The sequence below is a fragment of the Notolabrus celidotus genome, chromosome 9, assembly GCF_009762535.1.
Source record: "Notolabrus celidotus isolate fNotCel1 chromosome 9, fNotCel1.pri, whole genome shotgun sequence".
Lineage (NCBI taxonomy): Eukaryota > Metazoa > Chordata > Actinopteri > Labriformes > Labridae > Notolabrus > Notolabrus celidotus.
In genome coordinates, this window is record NC_048280.1 from 23,009,710 (window position 1) to 23,026,813 (window position 17,104).

The 17,104-nt window shown below is 42.2% G+C and overlaps 1 long non-coding RNA gene across 1 annotated transcript in view; it reads left to right on the top strand.

The window, feature by feature from the left end:
* Positions 1 to 17,104, top strand: part of LOC117818560 — a 38,504-nt gene continuing 21,400 nt past the window's right edge. Inside the window, exons 1-2 of the long non-coding RNA XR_004632375.1 lie at positions 1 to 225; positions 14,103 to 14,198. This is a non-coding gene — a long non-coding RNA (uncharacterized LOC117818560). The remainder of the gene's footprint in view (positions 226 to 14,102; positions 14,199 to 17,104) is intronic.

The following is a 17,104-nucleotide window of genomic DNA, read 5'->3' on the forward strand; positions in this document are numbered from 1 at the left end:
TATGCTCATGCTTTGCACAGAGCAGCTGAAGCACGCCTAATGCAGGCTGCTGATTGTTACAGGCAGTTTTAAAGTGCTGCCCCCCCAAAACACCAAATGATACGGCTGGGATCTTTCAGGAGAACGTTACATCCTACATCAGGCTACACACGGATCCAACCGCTCTTCTTCTCCTGCTTGGGACGCTTTCTGACCGGCTGCAGTGATTTGACTCACCGTTAGGAAGTAAGTGCAACTTTTGTGGCTGCTTTAATAAGATGCGTAGAAGCAACCGTGTGCGTAAAGGCTCCCCATGAGCGCAAAAAGTTAACACAAGGCGGTCGTTTAGGAATAGACACCTGCTTTGATATAAGATGCTGTGGATTTTTTTATAGAGCGATTTCACATGTTTAGTAGGTAATATGACAAAGTGTGTGTGAGGACACACTCGTTCACAGTTTCACAAGTACGCACTGATTAGACTTTTTGGCACCTTTGAAGTGACACTGTATATGACGGTTACTGCGTAAAAGTCTGCTTTACGTATGTGCTATATTTCAACTATGATTTTTTTTCATAATGGGCTTTAAAACATGTTTCTCGGTCATTTCTTTCTTCTTCGATACACCTCACCTTAGAGTTTTGTCGTCAGTTTTCAGAGAAAGTAGATGCGTCTCAGGGTATCTGCTTCTTTGCGTCTTGCTTTTTTCTTATAAGGATGAACAGAGTTTTTTAAAACTAGGGGAATAATTTTTATCAGCCTCATTTTATAACCAGAGCAAACAAAAGATGTGACAAATGTGGACTTGGTAGTGTGAAAAATATGTGGCGAGGATTTATAGCTTATGATTAAAAAGGCATATTTACGCACAAAACACACAATTGAAACACACCTAACTGCGGCGTGTGTGTATTTAAATGTTTTTATAAAGCAAAATCTAAAAAGTTGGCTCTGCATTAATTGAAAACTGCCACACAAAGCGTCCATTGTATTCCTTATCCATGTTTTTACGCACGAAAGCCTCTTCTGCCCAAGTAACTGATAAAACAAAAGGAACTGCGTCCTCCTTATGTAATTTTTAGCTTTTCAGTATTGAATCATAACCTTCACGAAAGAGACAGCTTATTATGATTTCAAGAGGATCAGCAGGTTGTGTGTTTAAAAACTGGTGTGCAGTGATTAAAGCATGGCCTCTGTGTGGGAGGCCTGTTCTGAAGCCTCCTTTACCTTAATGAGCAGTGCTTTATAATGCTGATCGCAATAATATGAAGTTGGCTTTAGAGTTTACTATTCACAACGTCCTGTCAGGAGGACAGAATAATTTTAGATGTGTAAATATTGGCGATGTGTTACAATAAATGAAGAAATGACAAGTGCATGCGTAAATGGGGATTTTTCTCTATATTTTATATTGTAACATTTGGACAGACTAAGGGTGCTGGTTTGTGTCATACGCACAATGCGGGAGATGATATTTAAAACGGAATGACTGGAACATAATGAATGAAAGCTGTGACTGAACATGTAAGGCACAAAGTGCTGTTCATAGGAAGTAATCCCTTATTGAAATGCACAGGCCTTGTGACTCATATTCGCTCATTAAGGCACCTCTGCTTTGCCCCTCCCCCCTCCAAATCAGAGTAAACTTGAGAGTCTGATGTAAAAGTAGAGGGAGTGAATTGGACACCTGAAGTAAAGAAAAGGCTGGTGATGCCACTGAAAAATTAGATGTTAATTTTTCATCTTATGGTAGTTCACTAATCATGTACACACAAACATATAAGCCCCCACACACAAATGCAAACACACGTATCAAGTCGACAGTCAGAGATGAACTTTGTCTCCTAATTGAGTTGGTGTTATGGTCCGAACGGAATCAAAGTTATGCACGCGGGGTGCCATGAAGTGACTCGGTAACCTGCAGCTTCATGCTCCTGCGCATGATCCATCACATGTTCCACTGCCTGTTGTTGTTGACTCGGTTCCAAAGATCCCATACATTGACCCGTTTGTGCTGAGCTATCCGTTTACTATACTTTCATATCTGTGGGAAAAACACGCGTGCGAGATGAAGCGCTCTGGCTTTATTCCCTGTGAGGCGACTTCTTCGCCAGCCGAATACCGCTGTAGCCTATCTAACCTTCGGATGCGACGATGACAAAACACACGAGGCTTGTAAGGATTTCGACGCAAAAATCGAGAACGTGAGAGCCTTTTAAGTCCTTCACTGGGTTCTCATATTTGAGAAAAGGAGCTATAATGAAGCGAGTAACGTGTTATTGCGAATAGAAAATCTCGCCTTTATTGGATAGACAGAAGACGCAAGCGCTCGTGTAGCTCCAGGATGCTCTCTTCATTGAGTTGTTTCATTTTTATTGCTTTAGAGGCTAAATCTTTACGCATCCCTCATAAAAAAGCAGCTGAATCGCTTTCTTTCTGTATGAAAAAGAAGCATATGGGTTCCCTGACATCCATTTTCATCCCTGTGTATGAGAGAGAAGGCAGGCAGGGTCCTCGATGCAAGGCGGACTTATTCCAGCGCGCGCTGTGTAATGGATGGTTGGAGATTGTGCATGACAAGGAGGGTGCATTTGCGTTTTCCTTTCATGACATCACCGCGGTAACATTGTCGTGGTCCGAGGCCTTTGACCTCACCGGGGTTGGTCCATATTTTGGCCACCCCCAGCCCCCCTATCGTTTGGGGATGGCCCTTATCCCCCCCACCCCCCAATCTCTTTTCAGACCGAGCGACCATGCAACCTGCAGAACGGACCCTTTGGCTCAGAGTCACCGGCTTCTGGATGTGAAAGGACAACCTGACACTCTTTGGGCTAAAAAACAAGCTCCTCCTTTATAATCCGACACATTTGCGTCCTAATTCCCTGTGCCGTTATTGCACTTTTCCACAGGAAACCGGATTTCCCCCCTCTCTCGCCGTGTTTCTTCTCCGCCGGCCTCACAGGATATCTATTGCTGCTGCCACAACGACTTAATAGAGGCGAAAGAGCCTTTTGTGGGATTGGAGCTATTTGCATTGCAAATTAGGGCCCCAGTGCAAGGATGACTGCACCTTACCCGCGATTTTCAAGGCCTGCTTCAACTCAGTAATATTGGTTAATGTCAAGTGACTGTGACATTAACATTGGGATAATATATCATTTTTTCCAACATTTGCCGCCTTTTTACACCGGTGTGTGACAGTCCGGCCTATGCAATAGTTGGAATATAAGGATTATAATGCACATTGTGACTTGAAAAGAGGATCCAGATGACTTCTCCTAACATATTTGAGTTCTAAGTGGTGGAAACTTGGAGCCCAGAAAAGAAATGAACATGTGGATTATTGCTGAAGATTGGGAAGTGGGTTGTTATCTTTGGTTATCTAGCTGTATGAGTGTTCTGCTCGTCATAAAGCTAGATAACCGAAAGTAAAAATTACTTCCAGACTCATCGATGACTTGTGGAGGACTCACGACATATTGCTCAATTTCTCCTTGGACAAGAGCTTGTAAATGCTGTTTCAATATCTGATTTTATTTTGGAATTATTTTTGTTTTACTGTGTCAAAAGTTTGCCCTTTTTCACCTCAAGGAAGTTTCAGGAATTTAATTAACAGCTGATTTCTAAATCATAATTCACGCTGTCATTGTATAGTCAATCATTCACATTTAGATGGTAATACACACACACACGCACGCACATGCACACGCACGCACGCACACACACACACACACACACTCACACACACACACACACACACACACACACACACACACACACTAGAACACTCCTCCAGGGCAGGTACTGCACGTTAATATTTATAGCCTATTTGATCCTTTCACTTGAGGTATCATCTTACAGTTTATTTAATTTAAAATTTCAACTGAAGTTTATCGTGAGCATTTTATAAGAATGAGATAATGACATTTAGGAAATGTGTAAAAACCCACGTGTACCCCTCCATGCTTTTTTTATTTCAGCATGATCGAGTCCGGCCTGGAAACGGTGCTGGCATCCCAAACAGTAGGGTAATAATTAGGACGTATAGTGAACTGACAAAAATGAGAGAGAGGAGAGAGAGAGGTGGGGGAGCGTGGGGTTGAGAGCAGGAGGGAGGTGACAGAAGAGGGAGGAGAGGAGGGAGGGAGTGAGTGAGTGCGTGCGGGGATGGGGGAGACGGGGGGGGGTCGGGCCTGCTTAATTGATTCCGTTAACCGCAGTGCAGGAGATGTGAACGACTGGACGATCCCATTCCCACGCTCGGTGGGGCAAGTGGCAATGCCATGCCCCCCCAATATGACAGACAGCGCCGTGAGGGCCTGGAGGGGCTGGGAAAGGGGGGGCGAGAGGGGTCATGAAAAGACGTCAAGTGCACCAGACTCATCTGCATCCCCAAAGAAAGAGGCGACGTTTTCCCAGCCCCAGCCGACGCGGCGCTCCTAAACTTGGAGTAGTAACGGTCCTGAATGCGTAATGTCTCGTCAATTGTACTGATAATGAGGACTTTGGGTCATTATCTTAAAACTATGCCGGTTTATGAATTTGAAAGGGATGTGCTGCAACTCTATAATCCTGCACATGCCCCTCCAGAACGCGCGGATCCAGCCGTTTTATATTCTCGTGAGAATTAGTGAGAGCGCAGATAATGTTGCACAAAGAAGTCTGGGGCTTTTGAATAAGTGACACCAGGATGTATTGTCTGTATTTGAACTTGACCATGAACGAGAGAGAGTTATGTGTGCAGGTGCTGCAAAAACATGCATGTATTAGGACTTCATTTTTAAATATAGGCTACATATAATGTGAGTGAGAAACATAAAAGTGGGATAAACTGATTTAAGTCATAATCCCAATTTTTATTCCTATAGATCTATAGGGGGGGAAGCCATTCCTTGTTATATGCAGTAGAGATTATTTTTCAACCTATTACAAAATCCTCAATGAGAAATGTTGCACTTATAGCTGTGGTGCTTTTATTTTGATATAAATAAGCAATGCACTTTTTCTCAGATCTCTACACACAGCTTGCTTACTGCTGGATCTGTCAAATGACAGAATGTTTCCGGCTCTGGCCACGTGTCAAAAACAGGCCTGTGTTTTTGTTTTTTTAAATACAAGCTTTGACATTTTTAAATAAATCCTATCTCCATTCATTAAATCATCAGCTAAAGTCTTAATAAGTCTCTCTCTTTGAATTTCCAGGTTCAAAGATATCTGGTTAAGCCACAATTCAAGTCCCACATATTCTCAGAAATCTGTGAAGCTGGCTATTTTGCAACAGAGGATTATAGGAGTGCAGTGTTAAGCAGAGCCACAGTGGCTGAATCCAACACCGCCTGTGCTGAAAGGGTCCCCTTGCCTACTTTCTCACACCATCAGACAAAACTTGTGTGTCTTGTTCCCGACCCCTGTCAAAGACGGCATACAATACCAGGTCGTTTACTCGCTAGAAAATTTGAGAACACAATTTGGGTTGAGCAGTGCTGAATAAACAAGTCTTATTGTCCTCAGTTAAGTCGATTGAAATCGTCCTCCAGCTTTATGAAAGGGGACTCTGTTTTCAATTCTGGGGGCCACACTTAATGTCAACCCAGAGTAGGGGGAAAAAAACAGAATATTTAACCAAGCTACAATGTCTTATCGGCCACAAGACTTTCTACAACAGCACATCTAGTGTCTACTCTTGATACAAAAGATGACCATGATAGTGCTTCTTTTGCAGATATCTTGCACTTTTATGAATTTACAACAAAATACTGAGTCGTGTTTGTTAATTTAGCCTGTGTGTATTTAAAGAGGAAGACACTTGCAGAAAGTATTCAGTACATCCACTAAAGCTTGAATTAGCTCTCCACAATGAATCAAATACCAAAGGGCCTTGGTGGAAACCGCTCAACTGGAAATGCAAAGCGATTGTGAGATGCATAGTTACAAGGAGATGGCGTCATCATGTGTTTCAAACAGCTGCAAACCACACTTCCATGCATCTCCCCTCTCAGCCTGTGTAAGTGTTCCTGGGCTGTATGTGGGAGAGATGCAGTGTTTTGTGTGTTGGCAGCAGTTTGTGTAGAGGTCTTCCCCACCTGTCTCTAGAGATGGAGTTAATCTCACCAATTTGCTTCACATTAGTGCTTTTTATGAACACTGGCAACCCCTGCTGATTTGAGTCCCTAAAAATAATGAACTTTATTCCCTATCTGTGGTGATTAGATGGCCTCTATGTCCATATTTTAAATTTAGTGATAGTTTAAAAGGTGCATTAATTTTCCTCCCTGGGTCTTCATAAATGAGGCTGGATTTTGTCTTCTAGCCTGATGTGTCGTACACTATGCTTTCATATGATTTAAAGCAGCGCCTTTGCAGTACGAGCATGCTGCAGAAAAAGAAAAGCCATTCATGTCACCGCGCACTCCGTGTATATTCATTTCAGAAATAAACAGGCGTGTGATTTGACTTTGCATGTAGAAATGGTTGGTGACAGAACCCCTCTTCTTTTCCTTAGTAAGGAGCTACTCGCTTGGCTGTGCCCTCCTTCCACGCTCACACGTATAGCGTGCCGCAGCCATTGTTGTCACGTGATTTGTTGAGTAACAAAAACCATGGCGACCATGAACAGTGTTTTCATATCCATTGCATGGGCAATCAGCATATTTTATGAGAGCGTGCCCGGGGTTTTATGTGCCTCCTCTGTGCCTGTGTGCTGTGTATGGCAGGTGCAGGAGCAGGTTTATAATATGTATGTGCCCAGGGTAATTTCTGTGCTACACAAAGGCTGTGAATATGGTCGTCAGACGGGTGCCATTTGTTAATGTATGTATGTATTACACGGCTGTATTTTTTCTTACAGGTTGTGGCCTTCAGGATTAGATTGCTCTCTCAGTAACAGTGTTTGGGTTTTAGGCTTGTATTTGAGTTGGAAAGTTGTCACACTCAGAGCTTCTGTGAAGCACAATCTGCAGCATTAGCCAGTCAGAGTCACAACAATGTTACTCAGTTTAACTGAGCAGAAATGTGGAGTTATTTTCACCCTTCTGGTGCAGCAGCTCCATGTGAATCTTCCTATGTGTGTGTCTTTGCATGCATGTTTTGTCTCAGCGATTAACGGCTAGCCAGTGAGGCCACTACATCATGTTGATGAAAGGGGAACAATAGCTGTGTCTCAGTCAACAACGTCTGTCTGTCTGGCTTGGGCCATGTTGTTCTCTCTCTTTTTCTGTGTGTGTGTGTGTGTGTCTCCTGGACATGAACTTGAACTTGAGACAGGCAGCCAGACACCATCTGTGCACCAGGGGTAATGAATTCAGTGCATTCATGGCTGTGGAGCAAGCCAGGCCACCGCCACCCATTGATGAGCAGATGACCCCTATAGTCTGAGTTAGCTCTTCATCACTAATAGAATTCAACAATACCAGCTGGTAGTGGTAGGGGAGTTTGTTTTGGTGGAGAAATAATCGTGGTGTGTGCCGCTGACATGCATGCATGCAGAATACGTGCTTGTACTCGTCTGTGTGTGTGTGTCAGTGTCAGATGTATGCATGTATCCCTGCATATTTTCCTTCCTGTCTATCTTTGTCTCAACATATAGCTTATGCAAATTAATTGACATACACCCTTACACTTCCTGTACTCTTTCCAATTCCCTATTAAACCCCTGGCCTGCTTTTTTAACGACACAGCCATGCTGAATTTACTGCCTTGATAATTGAAAGGGCCGGCTCAGTATTCCCCCCTGATAAAAGTAAGTGAATGAGGCATAAACCTTAAACAAGCCAGGCACAATGTGAATTCCTGCAGGCCCTCCTTTTCCCCCTCCTCACTCCTCCTCCTCCTCCTCTTCCTCCAGCCCAAGCTTCTGTCACAATCACAGGGACACATATACACGCACGCATGCGCACACACAATAAGGCTTTTCCCTCTGGTTGGTGTCGCCACGGCAACGGTAGGTGAGATCACCGTGCGCATGGCAGCATCAGCCCCTGCCATTGCAGGACAGACTCCTGGTCTCTGTGTGTGCATGTGTGTACAGTGCTCTTTGCAAGAAACTAGAGTGCCACCCACTCCCTGTCTCCGTGGGTGTACGTAGAGGCATATTATCCTGATCAAACGTTTCCGATCGGGTAGCTGCATGTTCATTGGTTAATTGATACATACGTTTTTATACTTTTTTCCCGTTAATTGAGGCCATGAAGTTAATTGTAAGAGTTTACGGTTCATATCTAAGAATTAAAACTAACTCTGAGATTGCACGTCAGTCCTTCACACACATACCGACACAAACACTCATAAGTTGTCATTTGCTTCCATAATGGTGTCATTGGCGATTAACAGGCATCCGATCGACCTCCCTTCATGACAGACCAACCAGCCATAACTTGCCAATAATCCACTAAGGAATGTCATGGTTGGGCCCTTTTTAATGACATCATGCATGGCCACTTGAGCGTCTTGTGGGGAGCAGCGGGCATGCTGTGCTCTGCCACGCTGTACGGCCCTCCCCTTCAGCTAAATGCGTGGATATGCACGGCCGACATGTCATACAGGCAACTTGCTTTCTCACTTCCTGTCAAGCTCTGTATGTAAAGTAATGTGATAGTGATACAGCTGTTGTTTGTTTGTTTTCTGGAATGATGATATTTTCCGCTCTCCTGGCTCTAAATTGATCGATTTGGTAGTTATGACAAACAAAATAATGTGCAGCAAACAGACAGATTGGCAAACTTTACCAAAGAAATCCAAACTTTGGCTTTGGAACTAAAAGTTTTCCCAAATAAATTGTTGTTGCAAAACTTCCTTCATGACAGAGATGTCCCCTGACTAATTTGTGGGGCAGTAAATGGAGGCAGGAGATTTAAAATTCTGAGCTTTTCTTTATCCCAAGCTGAAAATTGCACCATGTAAGGGTTTTACAAGTGAAGTCAAAACCTGTTACTGCTAACACTTTTAGCTTATGTTTTATCAAAAGCTGTATGCTTGCTGGCCTACCATGTAACTCTTATTACTCCTGTATTTATGGATTGAGTGCTAGTGTGCAAAAGTAGCACAATCAAAAGGCAACATAGAAAAAACATTCAGGAGTCCTTGAGATAAATTAATCGCACAGCAAACTGTTTTAGTTCAAGCTGAATGTAATTTTTGCATTTTTATATGGAACACCAGATTTAAATTCATCTTTCGACACATTGTGAAAAGCAAAGCTCAATTCTAAGTGTAAACATTATCTCAACATATATAAATATATAATACATATGAATCTAGAATATAATCTTAATGCCACATTTAGATTTTATACACTTTGTTCCTCTAATGTCATTCATTATTATGCTTACAGTCAGTACAATGTACTCTGTGCTATGTGACTGCAAGATTAGATATCAATACACTGTCAGAATCAGTGCATAATAAGGCTGTGTGCATAAATGCTATTTTTTACTCGACATGTCTAAAGCTGGCTGCAGCCTGTCCTCTAGGATATCTGTGCTCCACTGGCTTTTGATTATGCAAATACTATGCACTATAAATAAATTAGTATAATTGCATCTGAAATATGCTTTGAATCTTCCTCGAAGATGAAAGGGTGTAAATAATATATCTCTTGTCGCTGCATTATTCATCCTCTATTAATTACAAACATCGGGGCACTTTTGCCATATGCTGTGGTCTACATTGAAGAGGTCTGCGTGTTGTTGTTTTTAAGATAACTTTTAGTGTTTGTCCATCCATGAACTGTAAATCTCAGGGCACCTATTTCTGAGTTAATGCCAATTGTCCCTTGCTGCTTTCCCTCCTGATATTCCATAAGCATTTCCCTCATACTCACAAGGTCTTGTTTTCTAAATCTGAAATGGATTTAATTTTTTTGTTGATGTATGGTCATTTCAAGAAGCTTTGACACATGCAAAACTAAGCATGTCAGATTCATAGTCTGCGCATTTACATTCTTTTCCCTTTTCATAGTATGCAAAAGCACGCCTGTATTAGTATTATTGCATAAAGAGGGGAGGGGCTTAAGGCTGCATTAAGTAAGCATAAAAACTGTACTTGCACGGCCACTACAATTAAAATATGAGCGTGTTTGCACGCTTTGTAAAGCATATGGTATTGAGGCCTCTATGCAATTTAAATACGGGGGACCATTTGAAAATATATGCTGGTCGGCAATTAAATTATATGGGCTCTCGGACTGGAGAGCCACTACCAGCGCGTATAGAATAGTGAGCAGTAGTTGCTACGCTCGCATTAGCATCTGGCCCTTTTATGTAAATTTGATGAGAAAGGACTCATGCATATACGCCTGGGCTGGGGTACTCGCCTAATATCCTTATTAGAGAGGGGTGAATTAATATTTAGTAGGGGGGCTAAGGGTTAGGAAGGGGGGGGGACTATCCTGTGTTGTCGTGAGGACCCGAGGTGGAAGAAGAAGGGGGAAAGGGAGGAGGAGGTTGGCTTTCTCTATGAGTGTCTCTCTCTGCCTCAAGGTGCCACCATCTTAAGGCGTTTGGCAGTAGTGAGAGTGTGAGGAGGGTAGACCTAAAATGTCCGCTGGCATAGACACACGCACGCATACACATAAACGCATACAAATTTCAGCGCGGCGTGTGGAAAGGAACACAGGGCTCTGAAAGTCAATTATTCAGTTACTGTCATCGGCTGCTATGCATGCTGAGCATTTCATTTCCATGTATTAATTCCCTCGATTACTGTCACCTACGAGATCGGCCTGTCTTTGGCTTTCGGATGCAGGCCGTTTATTAGGTACGAGTTCTGATAGTAGCACCATGGTCATCAGAAATAAACTGGTATTTGGCAGTAATTTAAGAATCTCATTTAACCTGTTCTATTTATTTTGAGCTCAAGACACAATTTGCAGGCTGTTTTTAAAGCAAAACATTACCATGGGCCACAAAGCACCTTCAATTAAAAATGTATCAAACTACATACATTTCTAAGTTTAAACAGTACAGGCCTTACCCTGCTGTCATTTCCACCAGAGCTGCTTACTTTAAATTTGGCCATAATAAAGATACACAAGTCTAAATATTGTACTTATTAGAACTGCATCAGTTTTACTACCTAAACCTCAAGGGGAAATAGTGTCTGCTTTTTCCTTCCAAAACTTGCTTTTATGTGAGATGACACCTTTCTTCAAAATGTTACAGCAAAAACTACAACAAAATCACTACAGAGCAGAGAGAGGAAGTCGGCAACAGTACTTGCAATTTATGTAAATCAGCGCTATACTGTTTCTCCCTCATTTTCTCTCCTTCTCTCTAACTCACTCTTATTGGCACACACACACACCTACATACACACACACACACACTCACACACACCGTAGCTGACCTCCTCTATCTGTTAATTATCATAAATGTGCTTAGTGAGGTGGCACACACACACACACACACACACACACACACCACACACACACACACACACCCACACACACCACACACACACCCACACACACACACACACACACACACACACATTGTTCAGTGAGATACAGACACAGCATTAGCATTCCTTTCATCCTGAAGTGCTCCTGAGGCAGAGCATGAAGAAGAATGTGCAGGAAATTATTCAAGATGAATTATAACACACATCATCCCCATTTTTTGGGCAGTGACACACACACATACACACACACGCACAGACAGACACACAGAAATGTCTGCGCGTCAGTTGGGGAATATATAGTTAAAATTAGACTTTTGGTTCATTTGTTATGTACATTTGTTGCTGTAGATGTATGTCTATAGCTGGGTGTGCTAGCAGTGTGTTGTTTATCTGGGTATTACGTCTGTGTGAGCCATATGTCCTCAAAGTAAGCGTGTTATGTATTTTTACATGCATACATATATGTTAAGTATCAGCTGTTTCCCTTCACTCCGTCCCTGCTTCCTCTGATGAGTGGTACGCCCCGGCGGCTGCCAAAGAAGTGCGAATAATTAAGCGTGTGCATGTTTGAGCCCGGCATTGGCTAATGGATTGTTACCGGGAGGAAATGAGACAGGCAGCATGGGGGAACTAGGTGGCAAAGCAGACCTCGACTTTGGATAATGAAACACTAGAAGCCACCGGGGTGGAGAGTAGACACACCTCTCGTGAAGGAAATGCTTTTGTTCTATGATTTCTTCTTTTTGTCACATAAGTAGTTGCAATTGGTGAGGAATCGCACAACGCAGCTCTGCTTTAATAAAGATATGTAGTTTTTCCAATTTTAGAGTTCTAACAATGTGGTTCAAATCAGTGCAAGTCACTTAAAAATATTTTCTTTTTCCACTCAATGGCCGATTCTTATATTTGTTCCATCAGTCTTAAAACGCCTGCGCGTGTGATTGTGCGTGAAACGTATACATATGCAATACGGGTTACATTTATCATCACCTGCTCCAGCACGGGGGTTGTTTCTTGGCACTCAGGTTGCCAACCCCCTACCCCCCACCACCCACCCTACACACATGCAGGCTAGAAGCAGAGTAGAACCGAGGAGAGGAGGGGGGTGGAGGCAGATAGAGAAGCAGAGAGATGGGATGAGACAAGCCACACAAGCCGCAAAGGGAACGGGCTGAAGGTGGAGGGGGAGAGCTGTATAGTTACCCTAAACCCTGCCGTAGGGCTAAAAACACACACATACACACATGCACACACACACACAGACACTGGTTTACCCACACAACCACGAACACACTCAGAGCAGTGTAAAACACTGCACAGGGGAGCAGGAGAATACGACCAGTGTTAAGATATCCTAACTGTTTAATGCTCCTTTTAGTACTCCTGCAAGAGTTCATTGATTGGTTCATGATATACACATTTTTTTTCAGATGCATATTTGATGGATTTTGTGGGGGTTTTTTTGTGAATCAAACATATTAATAAAATTATATCTTAATAATAAGGACCTTGAGTGTCGTCTGTTATTTGCTACGTAGCTACCTGACAGTGTTGGCTTTCAGTGCAAGTGCATGTTTGTAGTAATGTATGTGTGTGTGTGTTGTGTGGTGTTGTGTGATGTGTGGTTGTGTGTGTGTGTGGTGGGTGTGTGTGCGTGTGTGAGAGTGTGTAGGCTTTGACATGGAGCTCTAATAAAATGTGGCATCTTTCATGTTGATATTGACATGCCAGAAGAAGCTCACGATCACTTGGGAACACAATAGGAAAAGAACTCCTGAAGTCAGAAACTACAATGAACTCTTTATTATATCTGAATACAGTAGATTCTCCACATGCTAATAAAGTTAAACCCTTTCATTCAGTCTTTAAAAGTCCACATAAGAGAGAAATAAGGGCAAAGAAATTCCTTCAGGATGCCGAAGGCGCATTTCTGATCTTCTTCTACAACTACTGTATGTTAGTTTTTTTTAATTCGACCGTTTTTTTGCCTTGGATTGGGATTTAAATGCTGGCAGTTCTATGTTTTTACTGCTATAAGAAAAACAAACTAAATGTCCCAAATTATCTGAGTCCATCGGCATGTTGCTGTGCAAGGTCAAAAAATAGGGTCTCAACTAACCATAGTCTGCTGAGTTTAATGGGGCTACCCTTGACCCCTAATGGACCTTGTCCTTTAGCCTTGACATTTGACCTCTGACCTCCTCACTCCAGCATGAGGAAGCCCAGGTCAGGGGTGGTTGGGTTCAACAACACGGCTGCTTAATCAGCGTTAGCATGCAACAAATGGCACACACTTCCCTGAACCAAAATTGTAACAGTTAAAATTTAAGGAGTTTTAGAATCTGGAAGTCAGTGATGCAACTTCTAAGTTAACATTTAAACAAGGTTCATATAAATTTTAAAACACACCTCCTGTGACCTTCAAATGATCTGTAAACCAGCCTCCTATGTGCCAAAAATGTCCCAAGTTTGACTTGTGTGTTTGTGGCAGTGTAAAAGGTTGAGACGATATTTGCACAAAGTTATTGCCAATTTGAATCCCTGCCAGTAACTTAGCTTTGGTAATGCTACCTCTGTTTCCTTCTCTTAGTGTGTGTACTCTCACTTCCTTTCTTCTTAGTGGAAACATGTTAATTGTGATTCACTCAATAGAGTGATTCAACATGTAAAGGTTACCTCCTGTATTCACTCCTTATGTGTATGTCTGTGTGTGTCTTCTTTGCTGCAGTGATGGGGAAGAGGGGCTGTGAAGAACTGCAGGCAGCAGGAAGCAGAGGTCAACACCAGATCTCTGGGATTTTGTTCTCCAATGGACTCACATGAGGTAAGCTTGGTTCATACATGGAATGTGTTTTTCTTTCTATGTGTTTCGGTAATAGCCTATATTGAATAAATGTTCAGAAATACCCGAAAACGTTCAGGTTTTGTGATTTCCCTGCTCTATTGTGCACAAATATCACACCTTAATGCAGCAAGCTATTCATTTGTATTTTATACATTCTTTTTTTTTTTCATGAACGCACTCGCCTCAGACTAATTTTCTTAACTCGTGGTTTTGATATTTATGAGACTAAATTCAAATAGAAGGTACTGATAGTTGGTCAAATTCAGCCAAATCTCTTTGTTAGCATGGATTTCAACTCAGTGCTTTCCTCCTCTGTGTCTATCTCTGCTGATGTGTGAGTCTGTGTCCATGTGTGTCTGTTTGCCTCCAGCAAAGTTAGCCAGTGTGTGTGTTGGATAAAGGCATAGATGTTAGTTGTGGTCCAGAGGACACAGTAAACAGAATAACAGTGGTTTGAAGGCAGCTCAGGCGATGTGATCGTGGGCAATATCAAATCCCATGACCCATCTTTTGCCCTGTGGTCCATACCAAAGACAAGAAGCACAGGGGAAACAGAGGTTACTGTTCACTGTTCAGCATCACAACAACACAAAATACACACAACTACAGTAGCTACAACAGGAGGAAGTAATTTCAGAATTTCCACAAGCCATTGTACCCACACGGTAACACTAATTGGCCTCGGCCCTGGCATTGTTTGCATTGCGTGCAGAACATCTTGCTCTATCAATTAGACCTCCAGCCATTATTAAATGTGACATTTGATGTTATTGAAGATGGACAAACATTTTAATGAGCTGAGCCTGCTCTCATGACTAGAAAATATTATTATAACAGATGGCTGCAGCAACTGATCACGATCTGTGCTCTCTGAAGCTCAACTTTGACCCCAATTTTCCTATGAGGAGAGGACAGCTAAAGAGGCTGAAGTGGTGGAGAGATTTGGAATATTAGGTGTCAAACAGCGCACAGCTAGCTAGAATTATGGACATCTATCTTGCTCAATAGATAATATACAGTCACATTTGGTAGGCCATGCTTTGGTCCTATTTTGGATAACCCTAATGGGGACCTTTGGAACAGAAGAAGTACTTAAAACGGAAATATCTCATGCTCTGAGTGGAGAGTGCTACAAGTCAAAAGTTGTTTCGTAGAGATACTAAGACAGAAAAATAAGTGGCCGAAAAGAAGAGGTGGTATGTCAATGCCCATGGGCCTCAATGTGTGTTGGTGTTACCCTTTCTAATTACTCCCAATACTCACACGAGGTGGTCAGTGCAGAAGGGCCAATTAGAAGGCCAGGGTGAGTAACTGGGTGGAAAAAAAATCAGCGCTCAACTCCGTATCTATCTAGACTGTACCATAGAGAGGGCGTCTATTAGCAAAGTCTACCTTTCACTTCCACAATGACCCTTTTGTATATCGTTAAAGCCTTTTCCACCACTGCACTGCTACAAATGGAACATCTTACCACTTGAACCTTGGTGTTATGTCTTTATAAGTATTGTTATTCAAAGGAAACCTCAGCTTAGCATTATGTTTGTGAATATTCAGGATCATTCTTTAACCAGGTCAAAGATATTTAAGGGTTGGAATGAAGGTCAGCCATTTGTTAAAGAGGAAGCTGTGGAGGTTGTAGAGGTTTAAATGTCGACTACTTTAGTGAGCAGTTATAGAGAGCTAACTTTTGAAATAAAAAAAGAAATAATTTCTCCACTGAGAAGTCTGACAAGATACAGAAAATACAACATCAGCAAGGCCATCTATGTGAGCCTTTCTACACGTACTGAACTTTCAACTCAGACAGACCTCACTCCCTCTGCTAAAAGCCCAGCCCTTAAAGTGCAGCAGGGTCACGAGACCCCTATATGTGACTTTGCATTATTTAGCTGGAAAGGTAAAGGCTTTTTTTTTCATAAGTACATCTAAACCACATCAGGCGATGCCTGTGTGCAGAATATGTCAGGGTCATGGATTTTGAGATTAGACAGGAAACCAGGGCAGCTTTTCATCTTTGCAGATAGAGATGTACTCTGTCCATATCTGGAAATGTCTCCACTCTAAATGAGGGTGAGGATTTCATTGTGAAGGTTTATATTCCTAATGTCTCTCCATACCTCTATTTCATTCTTTTTCCTAATCTAAAATTATATTACCATGACTAATATTTTTATAGCTTAAAAATGACAAAAACATTAACACCTAAAATGTTGCCTTCGCAGATTTTACTTAATTACACTCAAACCCTTGAAACATAATGAATGTTTCCCGTACAGTATAGCTTGTTTACGCTGCAATGGTTCATTTCCTATGCTGTACTCATCATCATCTATCAGACTTGCATATTTGGAGTACAGCTGCTTACTATTAGGGTGCCAGCGGGGGTGAGTATTTATAATGTAGCGCCCGCATACGTGAATATAAAACCCTCTTGTGCTGTAGGCTGGCTTCTGTAGCATACGTGCTAGCCCACAGCAATTAATGAAGTCGTCTGCATGAGCCTGCATGATTAAGGAGTGCTCAAGTGTAAGCGTTGTATGTGTGTGTGTGTGTGTGTGTGTGTGTGTGTGTGTGTGTGTGTGTGTGTGTGTGTGTGTTAGTGTGTGTGTGTGTGTGTGTGTGTGTGTGTGTGTGTGTGCTGGTTGTCTGCATAGATGAAACAACAACAGAGAACAAAAGAGGCCAGCATACAGGGAAGCTTTGCAGCAGGTTCATTCACAAACCTCAAACTGAGACAGCAAAGTTAAGGCAAAGGTTTAATTCTTTATGATATGGTACCACTGTAGCAAGAAAATCTTAATAATGGCCCAAACCATGAAGGCAACTGAGGAAGAGAAGAAGCAAATTATTTATGAAAATATAGTAAAATATGTGTAGGTCATTTT